The sequence below is a fragment of the Arachis ipaensis genome, chromosome B8 (assembly GCF_059453495.1).
Source record: "Arachis ipaensis isolate K30076 ecotype BB chromosome B8, ASM5945349v1, whole genome shotgun sequence".
NCBI classification, from domain to species: Eukaryota; Viridiplantae; Streptophyta; class Magnoliopsida; order Fabales; family Fabaceae; genus Arachis; species Arachis ipaensis.
The window spans coordinates 60,286,733-60,298,009 of record NC_142443.1 but is presented as its reverse complement, the minus strand read 5'-3'; the positions used below and the strand labels follow the sequence as shown (position 1 = coordinate 60,298,009).

At 40.1% G+C, this 11,277-nt stretch overlaps 1 pseudogene; it reads left to right on the top strand.

Annotated features, from left to right (window-relative positions):
- The first annotated feature begins 3,024 nt into the window (after window positions 1-3,024).
- LOC148548272 (uncharacterized) lies at window positions 3,025-4,935 on the top strand (annotated as a pseudogene).
- Window positions 4,936-11,277: the final 6,342 nt, after the last annotated feature.

The following is an 11,277-nucleotide window of genomic DNA, read 5'->3' as shown; positions in this document are numbered from 1 at the left end:
ATGCACAAGGGTGTGTGTGCGCACTCCCAGGAAAGTTTTCAAAATGTGTGCGTACGCATAGAAGTGTGCGTACACACAGGTAGTAAAAATTTCAACTCCGTTCATCCGCACAAGGCGTGCGAACGCCCTCAACAGAGTGCACCTTCCAACGGTGCGTGCGCACAGGTTGCAAAATTTCGTTGGTTGTGTGTGCGCACAGGTTGTGCTAGCACTCTCATCAGCAAGCCTTCCCCTGTGTGTGCGTGCACAGAGGTTCGAAAGCTCACAGGGGTGTGCGTGCACACACAAACTAGAAATCACAAATTCTGCAGCATGCATAAAATTCAGATTTTGACACCAAACTTTGAATGATCATAACTTCCTCTAAAAAAAATCCATTTCTTACAAAATTCATATCCTTTAAAGAGTTTTCAATGAACTTTAATTTAAAGTAAATTTCAACAAATTTTTGAAACTGAGGCTCAAGTCATGATCTGTCAAAGTTTACCAAAAATCCGTTTTTACCAAAAACCTCAAAACCTCAATGTTAACCAACTCTCCATTCAAAACCAAATCAAAACCTGCTCAATCATCATAAAACACTATCACACCCAACATCTTACCATTTCATATCATTTTCAATTTCACACCTAAATTACTCAACCATTACACGATATATCACTACCAATCCATAATTTCTAATTCAATCATAAATCCACACTCATAATCATCATCAACCAACAACAACCTCAACAAAAAAAATCCTCATCAATTCCATTAATCATTTCCAAACAATATCTAACATTAACCAAATCCATCATAAAACTCATCAACACCAATAACCACAATCAAAATCATCATCAACATCCATCTTCAAATCTCAACACCCACCAACAGAACTCATCAATAATCATCATCTAACAATATGTATATCATCACATTCAAACCCATTCATCCTACATCCAAACCATCATCAAGCATACATTTATTTACAATTAATCATACAATCACATCTTTCAACCTATCTTAAGGTCAACTAGCCTAAGTATCCAGAAACATTACATATTACATAAAGAAAATTGAAACCATACTTGGCCGATTTTCAATATGCACAAACACCCAAATCTTGATTCTAACAAGATCAACAAGCCTCAAGCACCAACACCACTTCCAAAACTCATCAACTATCAAGCTATACACATAACATACCATAAATCAACACTATGGTTAACCAAAACATCAAACCACAAGAGTTTGAAGAGACTTACCTTACCCAACGAGATTAGGGGTTAAATCCAACAATTACTCGCTACTAAAGATCACCTAAACAACCAAAACTACAAAACATACTAAAAAACTAAACCCCAAAAACACAGAAAGTTAGGGTTGGAAACTGGGGTATTAGTTTTGAGTTCTTACCAGATTCTCTTAAATAAAAACAAAGAGCTCGATGAGAGCTTTGCATGGCCATAAATGACTCGTCAATCAGAGTTCCGTAGCTCAAGATATGATCAAAACAAGGTTGGGGTGAATAGTGAAACCCCAACCCTTCTCTCTTCTTATCAGCGCCTCTCTCTCTCTCTTTATGATGGAAAGTGAGCTCAAAGCTCATTAGTTATGGCAAATATATGTTGGACTTGGACCCACTTGGGCCCGGTCCAACCCGCTAAGCGATTTTGGTCTGTTGGTCTCACTTTGGGCCAAAACCTTTAAGATTAGCGCCCGATTTTTAATTCTAAATTATTTTTGTCCTTTCAAAACACCAAATCAATTTTCAAAATTTTATTTTCCAAAATACTCGGTACTGGACAGACTAGAGCTGGTACTGCAGGCTTAAGCGCCAATACGCATTTTTACAAAAACTTTTTGAAAAGGATACATTTTCCAACTCAGAAAAATTCATTGTAATAAAATTTCACCTTTATATTTTTAAATTAAAATTTTTAAATTTTGAATCTACTCTGGGTACATAAAAATTAGTATTTTATTTAAAATGGTTATGCCGGTTCTTATAGTTGGACTCCTTTGTTGGTGTCCGACCTTTTAGAAGAAGTCGGGTACGCTGGTGTAGGTCTTCTTTTTAGATGGGCCTTTTGTATTTGTTGGGTCAGGCTTTTATTTATTGAACCAGGGTATAAATAGTGCTCCTACCTGAGTCTCGAGCATTTGTAGGCTGAGCTCAAGCATTTTGAGGCTTCTGTCTTTGTCGTCAGTTTCGGCATCTTTTAGAGGTCGGGTTATCTGACGTGTTTTGAAAATTTTGAACGTTTCCATTTTAATGATGAGTGAACGATGCATGGTAGTTTCTCCTTGGAATCTGCGTACATTTAAAAAGGGGGTAAATGAGCCATTTGTCCTTTGTTTGTTATAAAAAAAAATTTTTGGCTCTTCTTTTCTCCTTTTCCTTATTTCTGAAACTGCTCCCTTTCCCTACTCTCTCACAAAGAATTTTTCCTTTGTTCTTTGATTGCCTTTTCGCTTCCAAGATTTATCTATCTTGGATTTTGCTGAGGGCTTTTGCTTTGCCGGCATGAAGAGGAATGTTTCGCGTCTTGTTGCTTAGATGTACCCCATCTTCTTTCGCGGTTTCCATCGAGGTTGGTTTCTTAACTTTGTTTCATCTTCTTCTCGATGAACTCTCATTTCTACTTCCCTAGGATTATTCTTGTCAATTTGAGTTTGCTTTCACTGTTGCTTTTGAGAAATCTGGAAATCTGTTTTAAGTTTCTTTTGAGTCTGGTGTAGAATGCTTTAAAAAATATTCTCTTTCTTTTAAAAAAGTTTTTCCTTATTGCGCAAATTATAGCTGTTATCCTGTTGGTTGTATTTGTGTTGCCCCTGATGGTGCCGTTTCAATGTGACAATGTTGCATAGGAGGGACGCCATTTGATTGTAGATAAAAAAACTTTTGAAAAGAGTGGCTTTTCTTTGGTTTTGTTGATTTTACCCGACCTCTTTTGAGTAAGGTCCATCTTATTTTAGTAACGATCTTTTTACTTTGTATCTGTAGGTGTAGCTTTTACGTCACGCTCTATTATTACGAGTATGTCAACCATATTTCCTCCTAGTCTCCGGGCTTGGGTAGATACTACTGTCCTTTCTTTTGTCCCTATGATTGATAGGGAGTACTGTAAGGAATTCTATAAGTATCATAGCATATGTGAGAGTAGGGAGGATGAGAGGAACTATGAGTTAGAGGCCCCTGACCCAGAAGAGAGAGTGTCTTTCCCTCCCTTAGAAAATTCTGAGCGACCTTTGTTCTATTCTTATGACTGTTTCTTTACTAGATTAGGTATCTGATTTCCTTTTACCGAATTTGAGACTAGTGTGTTATCGTCTTGTAACCTTGCCCCTACTCAATTGCACCTGAACTCCTAGACTTTCATGAAAATGTACCAGCTCCTATGTCGGGAGTTGGATGTCCGACCTTCATTAAATGTATTCTTTTACCTTTTTGTTGCGACCAAACCTTACAGCTCAACAAAGAAGTCAGGTTGGATCTCCTTCTGAGCTGTTCAAGGTCGGAAGATTTTTTCCATCTTCGATGATTCCTTTCCTGATTTTAAGAATCACTTTTTTAAGGTCCAGGGTGTTGAGGAAATCCGACCTTTCTTTTTGACCGAGAACCAAGAGTCACTTTTTCCCTTGTACTCGCAAGACACCCTAGTAACCCTTAGACGGGATGTAGGTGAATTAGATGATCTGGAGAAAAGTGTAGTGGACTTCTTCTTGGATACCTGGGGTTGAGCTCCTTACTTGGATATGAAAATATTTTTAGGAGACCCTAGCCTTCTGAAATCTGAGCTCAATAGCTCCCTCTTCCCTTTACTTGTTATCTTTTGTTGCTTCTTGCTGCCATTTTTTAACGTAGTTTATTTTGCTTTACAGAAAGCATGGCTCTAAAATCTGCTGCGATAAGAGTTCTTCAAAACACAAAAAAGAACATGGTATCTCAGAATCTGTAGCAACAGAAAGAGCTCAGAGCGTGGTCCTTTCGACTCGAAGGTCATCATTCCTACTCCTACCTCCAGACTTATACCCCTAAGTTTTTCCCTCACTCTCCTTTTTCTGCTGAGCTCCCCTCTAAGAAACAGAAAGTGGTCGAGGGGGACAGTATTTATACCAGGAACTTTGATGCCCTGGCATAGGGGGAAGAGAATATCCTTCCGTATCACCACGTGAGCATGGATGATGTGGCAATTCAAAACCACCTCCAGAAATTGGATCGTAGTGTGCTCTATACAATTGGAGTGTGTGCCACTCTGGCTAGTGAGTTGAGGGGTTCTCCCATACAAGCCAGTTGGTGCTCTGGTGGCTGTTAGGGCTGACACAGAGAGGTTAACTGAAATAAAAAAGAAGTTGAAGCAGGAGAGAGAGACCTTAAAGACTGACCTGGATAAAGCTCGGTAGAGAGCGGACGAGTCAGAGGCTGCTGCTACTTTAGCCGAGGAGAAGGTAAAGATGTTTGAGGAGAGCTATACCCGTGTCTTCGAGGAAAGACTGGAACATGAAGAGGAGTTGGAAAAAATGAAAGAGAAATTTGCCGACCTTGAGAAGTCGATGCCATTGGGGATGGACGGAATGTTCGAGAACCTAGAGGCTCAGGTCAAGCTCTTGGCTCCTGATGTTGATCTTTCTCTTTTTAGCACGGACAATATTATGGTGGATGGCAAGATCGTCCCTGGCCCTGAGGAAGATGAGGAGGAGCCTCCCCTTAACCCGAAGACCTCGGGTCCTCAGGTCGGTCAAACTTCAACATCGGAGGCCCAACCTGAAGTTGTTGTTATGGAGATCTCTTCTTCGGCTCCTACTGGTATTCTTGCCATGCCAGTGTCCGTTCATCCCCCAACTCCTTCGGCCAAGAAAAAAGGCATGGTTATGAGCGACGACCTCACTCCTCTTTTTGGCAAGAAGTCTCGAGCCTTTCTTCATTCCTGTCTTAGATTTCTGGTATAGCCCGACCTGTAGGCCTTATAACACTTTAATTTTTTGTAATAGCTTATAGTTTAATAGCTTGTGGTCTTTTCGAACACTTTTACCTTCTACTTAGTTGTTTTCACAACTTTTTTTATGAAGTAATGTTTAAAACTTTGTTCTTTCATGTTGCCAAATATCCTTCTATTTTTTGGAATGAAGTTTTGTAGTTGTGTATAGTTTGCTTTGAATTTTAGCAAATTTTGTTAATTTGAGAGTTATCAGTCTCCTTTCATGGATCCTACTTCGAGTAGTTGGCCTTTCTCAAGTTACTTTTACAGCTCATTTTTTATCTGATCTCTTTGAGGTTGCTTTGTACGAGATGTTTATATAACTTCTTACATTAACTTGTACATCGTCGATTCATCTTGCCGACCATTTTTAGGTTGGGCAATGATTTTTACGGTTTGTCGAGCTTAAATTATTGCGTTCAAAATAGGAAACGTTTTAAAGAAATGAAATAGGAATTTTTATTAAGACTTAAGAAATTCCTTTACAAATCTGCTTACTTAGGAACTTAGGCACCCCTATCCCTCATGTCGGTGCCTCGTTAAAAAATCCTTAAAACTAACAAAAAAGAGTACACCAAGGCACGAGGTTTGATTTATTTAGTTTTAGTATTTCCTAAGGTTACATGCGTGCCAAGACCTCGGGAGCTTCCGCCCTTGGAGGTCGAACACTTTGTAGTAACGTTTGCCTCAGACCTTTACTATCTTGTAAGGTCTTTTTCAATTTGTAGCCAGCTTTTCTTCTCCTGATTTCTATACTTCGATGTCATTCAAGATCAGAATTAGGTCCTTGGTGGCAAAGTTTCTTTTGATCACCTTTTGGTTATACCTTAGAGCCATTGTTTGCTTTACAACTTCCTCCCTAATCCGAGCTCTTTCTCGAACTTTGGGGAGGAGGTCTAGCTCTCCTTTTTGTGCTTGGATGTTAATTTCTTCATTGTAGAATATGACTCTAGGTGTTTCTTCAGCTATTTCTATGTGGATGATAGCCTCCATTCTGTAGGCAAGTCAGAAGGGTGATTCTCCCGTTGTAGAATGTGGGGGTTGTCCGATATGCCCACACGACTTGAGGGATCTCGTCTGCCCAAGCCCCTTTAGCGTCTTGTAATTGGCATTTTAACCCGACCAGTATGACTTTGTTGGCTGCTTCAGCCTGTCTGTTGGCCTGGGAATGTTCCACTGTAGTAAACTGATGTTTGATCTTTAAGTCGTCCACTAGATTCCGGAAGGTTGAATTAGTAAATTGGGTTCCATTGTCCATGGTGATGGAGTGGGGGACTCCAAACCTTGTGACAATATTCTTGTACAGGAGTTTCTGACTTCTTTTGGCTGTAATGGTTGCTAAGGGTCTCGATCCATTTGGTGAACAATCCCTACTATGAGGTATTTGACTTGTCATAGCGCTTGTAGGAATGGTCCAAGTAGATCGAGACTCCATTTTGCAAATGGCCATGGTGAGGTAACACTGATGAGCTCTTCAGGAGGTGCCACATGAAAATTGGCATGTTTCTGGCAAGGTGGACATTTCCTAACAAACTGGGTTGCCTCCTTTTGTAAGGTCGGGCAGAAGAAGAAAGCTTATATCACTTTTTTTTCCAGTGACTGATGCACGAAAAAATTGTCTCATAACAAATTTCCTTCGGCAAGTGTACCGAATTTGTCGTCAAGTAAAAACTCACAATAGAGTGAGGTCGAATCCCACAGGGATTGATTGATAAAGCAACTTTAATTAGAGGAATGTTCTAGTTGAGCGAATCAGAATTTGAGTTGAAAATTGCAAAAAATTAAATGGCGAGAAAGTAAATAACAGAAAAGTAAATGCTAGAAATAAGAGCTGAATGTAGATGATGGAAAGTAAATTGCAGAATCTTAAATGGGAATGGGGAAATTTCTCATAAAAGTAAATGACAGAAATTAAAGAGAATGGGTAAGATCAGAAATGGGGGGTTCATTGGGCTCAGGAGATGTTGCATTCTCTGAATCAATTTCATTTTCATCTCTTCCTCAATCAATGCACTCGTTGATCTCCTTGGCAATCTTAAGTGATCGAATTACAATTTCTTGTAATTCAATCTCTCAAATCTTGATCAATAGCCAATTCCTTGGTCAATTGCTCATGAGAAGAGATGAAGTATGGTCACTGATTATACCACATGCGTTTCCCAAATCAAGTGTTGAGAGGATTATAGTCACATATCCATCCAAACTCAATTTGGTCCAGCATGAGAAAGCATTTCTAGCATGATCTCTTCATTCCTCTTTCAAGGTTCAGAAGAGATCCAAGTTTGAATAGCTTCTTTTCCAAGATAACTACCCAATTGGATGAAGATCGAAAGCTTTCAAGTAAAATCAAGAGAAAAGATAGAAGATGAATAATGAAAACTAGTATTGATCCATCAAATTACAACAGAGCTCCCTAACCCAATGAAAGGGGTTTAGTTGTTCATAGCTCTAGAAAATGAAAACAAAGATGGAGAATACATGATGAAACTAGAATTGCAGAGAAAGTAAAATACAGAGAGTAGTTCTATGCCAAGAGGCTCCCTATAATTTCCCAACTCCCAATTTAATTCAAAGCTACTCCTATATATACTACTCTTCTGTTCTTCTAGTTGGCTCTTCAAGTCTTGGGTATGGGCCTTTGGATCTTGAGTTTGAAGCAGTTCTCTTCTTCATTGGGCTTGGCTTTACTTGCAGAGAGAAAGTGTGAAGTGGGCAGAGACTCTAGCTCAGGACGTTAGTGGTGTTAACGTTCAGTGAAAATATGGGTTCGAGAACGTTAGTGATAATCACCTTTTTCACTAACATTCCTCACCCAAGTAAGAGCCACGTTATCTTCAACGTTAGTGGCACAAACGTTGCCACTAACGTTGCCTCTTTGTCCTTCGCACACGTTATTGGGACTTGCCTTTCCCAATAACGTTGAGAAGTCTCCCCCTTCCCTACGTTAGAGTCCACGTTAACTTAGTTAACGTGGCTCTTTTTAACGTAGGCTTGCCAACCTTCGAGAACGTTAGTGACACTTACCATTGTCACTAACGTTCCAATGTGCCCCTATTTCTCACGTTAGAGTCCATGTTAACTAGGTTAACGTGGCTTTTAACGTGGCCATGCTAGCCATCTGCAACGTTAGTGACAAAGTTGAGTGTCACTAACATTGGCTCATCATTCCCTTATCCACGTTAGCTTCCACGTTAACTAAGTTAACGTGGGAGTTAACGTGGCTCATAATGGCTTATGTGGGCTAATTCCAACGTTAGTGACAATGTTGGGTGTCACTAACGTTGGCGATCACCTCCCTTCTTCACGTTAACTTCCACGTTAACTAAGTTAACGTGGGAGTTAACGTAGCTTATTGGGGCTTGTGTGGGTTCCTTCCAACGTTAGTGACAATGTTTGGTGTCACTAACGTTGTCGACCACTTTGTCTCCTCACGTTAGCTTCCACATTAACTAGGTTAACGTGGAAGTTAACGTGGCTTATTGTGACTTGGCCAACGTTAGTGGCAAAGTTGAATGTCACTAACGTTGGCTTCCCCTTTACTTCTTAACGTTAGAGGCCACGTTAACTAAGTTAACGTGGCAACTAACGTGGCCACTTATGAGCTTGGTCCAACGTTAGTGATAATGTTAAGTGTCACTAACGTTGGCTCCATTTCCTTTCTTCCACGTTAGAGTTCACGTTAACTTAGTTAACGTGACTCTTAACGTGGGCAATGATGGCTTCGAGAGCGTTATTGGCAATTACTTTTCTCATTATCTTTGCAAGTTACTCCCATTCCACGTTAGTGTTAACGTTAGTGTAACTAACGTAGCCACTAATGTGGTTCTTCTTTGCTTCCTTTGTCCTGAAATCAAGCAATAAATGCATCAAAGTTCTAGTCCAAGTCATGGAAAATGCAACATCCAATTTGTCCTTAAATTCATGCAAAATCCTCATGAAATCATGTAAAGTGCACAATGTATGCTTGAATCAAGATGTAAGTGAATATCTACCCAAAACTAGCTTATTTCCTAAGGAAATGCATGAAACTACCCTAAAAACAGTAAAGAAAAGGTCAGTTAAACTGGCCAAAATGCCCTGGCATCACAACACCAAACTTAAAGCTTGCTTGTCCCTAAGCAAGTACTGGAACAAGAGAATGATGAATGGAATGCCAAGAGAAATGAGTCATTCTTGTGGAAGTCATGTCCCTGGTTTTATGGTGGTTTCATGCATAACAACTTAGGTTCATTCTTGGCTTTCAGACCTTTATCATGTCCTAGAATACTCACTGTGATTGCATCCCATGAGACTTTTATTCATTGATCCTTTTGTTGTTATTTCAGGGCTTATTTTTGTTCTTAAGCTAAGTGCTCTGTAAGGGGGCAACTCTTTAAAATAAGCTTTCAGCCAACACTCCCGAACCAGTTGGTTCAAGGTGCTAGGTGTTGAAGCACCCCTAAGGACTTACTTGCTCAAGTCTCTCCCCCATACATACACACCACAGGCACATAGTTTATTTATTTTCTTTTCTTGAGACCTTGGTGTCCAGCATCTCTTTGGGTTACTAAATGCTCTGTATTGAGGGTTACTCTTGATAGTGGACTTTCAGCTGATAATCCCGAGTTAGTAAACCCAAGTTACCAAGTGATAAGGCACCCCTAAGAGCTTATTCATCCAAGTAGATCCCTCACACAGGAGCACCACAGACACATGCCTCAAGATTAAAACCATTGGTGCCTAGCCTTATTGCTTACTCTTTTTCTTTTATTTTTCAACCTTTATTGTTCTTTCCCTTTTTCTTATTAGGATCTTCTTATTTAGCTAGTCTCATGGGGTGTTTCTCAAGCACAGTATTCATGACAGATAGTTGTCCTCCCACCTTCTGGTTGAACCAACTTAGCTAACTTATGACCACACCATAAACTCATGAACTTACTCCATAGTATGAACTCCTCTCTGGTCTTTTAAAACACTCATTCTCCTTTCATTTGATTTAAAGGGACAAACATACAAGTAAGCAAAGTAAGGGTGCAGTGACATAAGGACCAGCAAGCATAGACCTCTTCAACTCAAAACTTAAAAGATAGAAATAAAGAAAAAGTTCAAACTATTATGGAAGCATGTTCTATTTCATACAAGATCTTCCTTATTCAAAGCATAGAAAAATATGGACCAAAGAAGGGACTCCACCACCTTTTACTCATGTGGTTGCCCATGCTCTCCTCCTTGCTTGTCCTCCTTGTATCCCTCTTGAGTGCTCGTACTCCCACTCCCTTTGCTTTTTCCAATCAGCTTCTTCCAGAAACCACCATCTTCCATCTTCTTCTTAAGTGTTTCCTTCTGCTGTTTCACCTTCCTCTCTTCTTGTTCTACAAAATCTTTTTGGACCTCATCATATGTAGGGATGGCATAGTGTAGATGATGCATATTACTAGACATGTAGTTCAACTTGGCTTGAGTGTTTACGTTAAACTCCTCCCTATGTAGTTGCCGTCCTTCATTAAGTACAGTGAACTCATTGAAAGCTTTCATCTGAGCTATTTGCGGCTGATTGAGTTCCTGCAAATGCTTATCTTGACGTTCTTGCCTCTCAGTAACTTGGTGGATGGCTTGAGTGAGCTGGGAGTATTGTTCCTGTTGCTGCTCCATTTGTTATTTCTGCCACTCTTCTTGTTGGCTCATCCAGTTGGACTGAAGGTTTAGTATTTGCTCTTGTCCTTTCATATGTCTCATCCCCAAATCTTCAATGGCTTTTAGAAGGTGATTCATATTCAAGTCGGCTGGGTAAGGATGCTCTTCTTGTTGATATTCTTCCTGATGAGACTCCTCTTGGTGAGCTCCTTCTTTTGCTTTTAGTTTCCCTATTTGTGGCCTTTTTTGTTGCTGAGCAGGTGTAGTATAGACCATACGCTGGATTGTCATTAGCCTCCCAGGGTTCACCCAGTCTGGATTGCTATCCTCAAAGACCACCTTGGCCTTTTTGCATAATCTGAAAATGGTGCTGGGGACCAAAGTCTGGCACCTGATTCAAGCTTCTCAGCTGAATCTTGAATTCCTTCAGCTATAAGTTCATGCACATTGATTTCTCCACCTTGTACTAGGCAATGTACCATAGTTGCTCGATTAATATTGACCTCTGAATTATTTGCAGCCGGGAGGATAGACCTCCTCACGAGTTCAAACCACCCCTTGGCTTCCGGGCTAAGGTCTCCCCTTTTGATGAACCGGGGTCTCCCATCTCCATACCTCTCCCAGTCAGCTGCTATAACACAGATGTCAATCACGATCTCAGTGAGCTTATCATTGTCTTAGCTTTTACTTATCCTTGCAT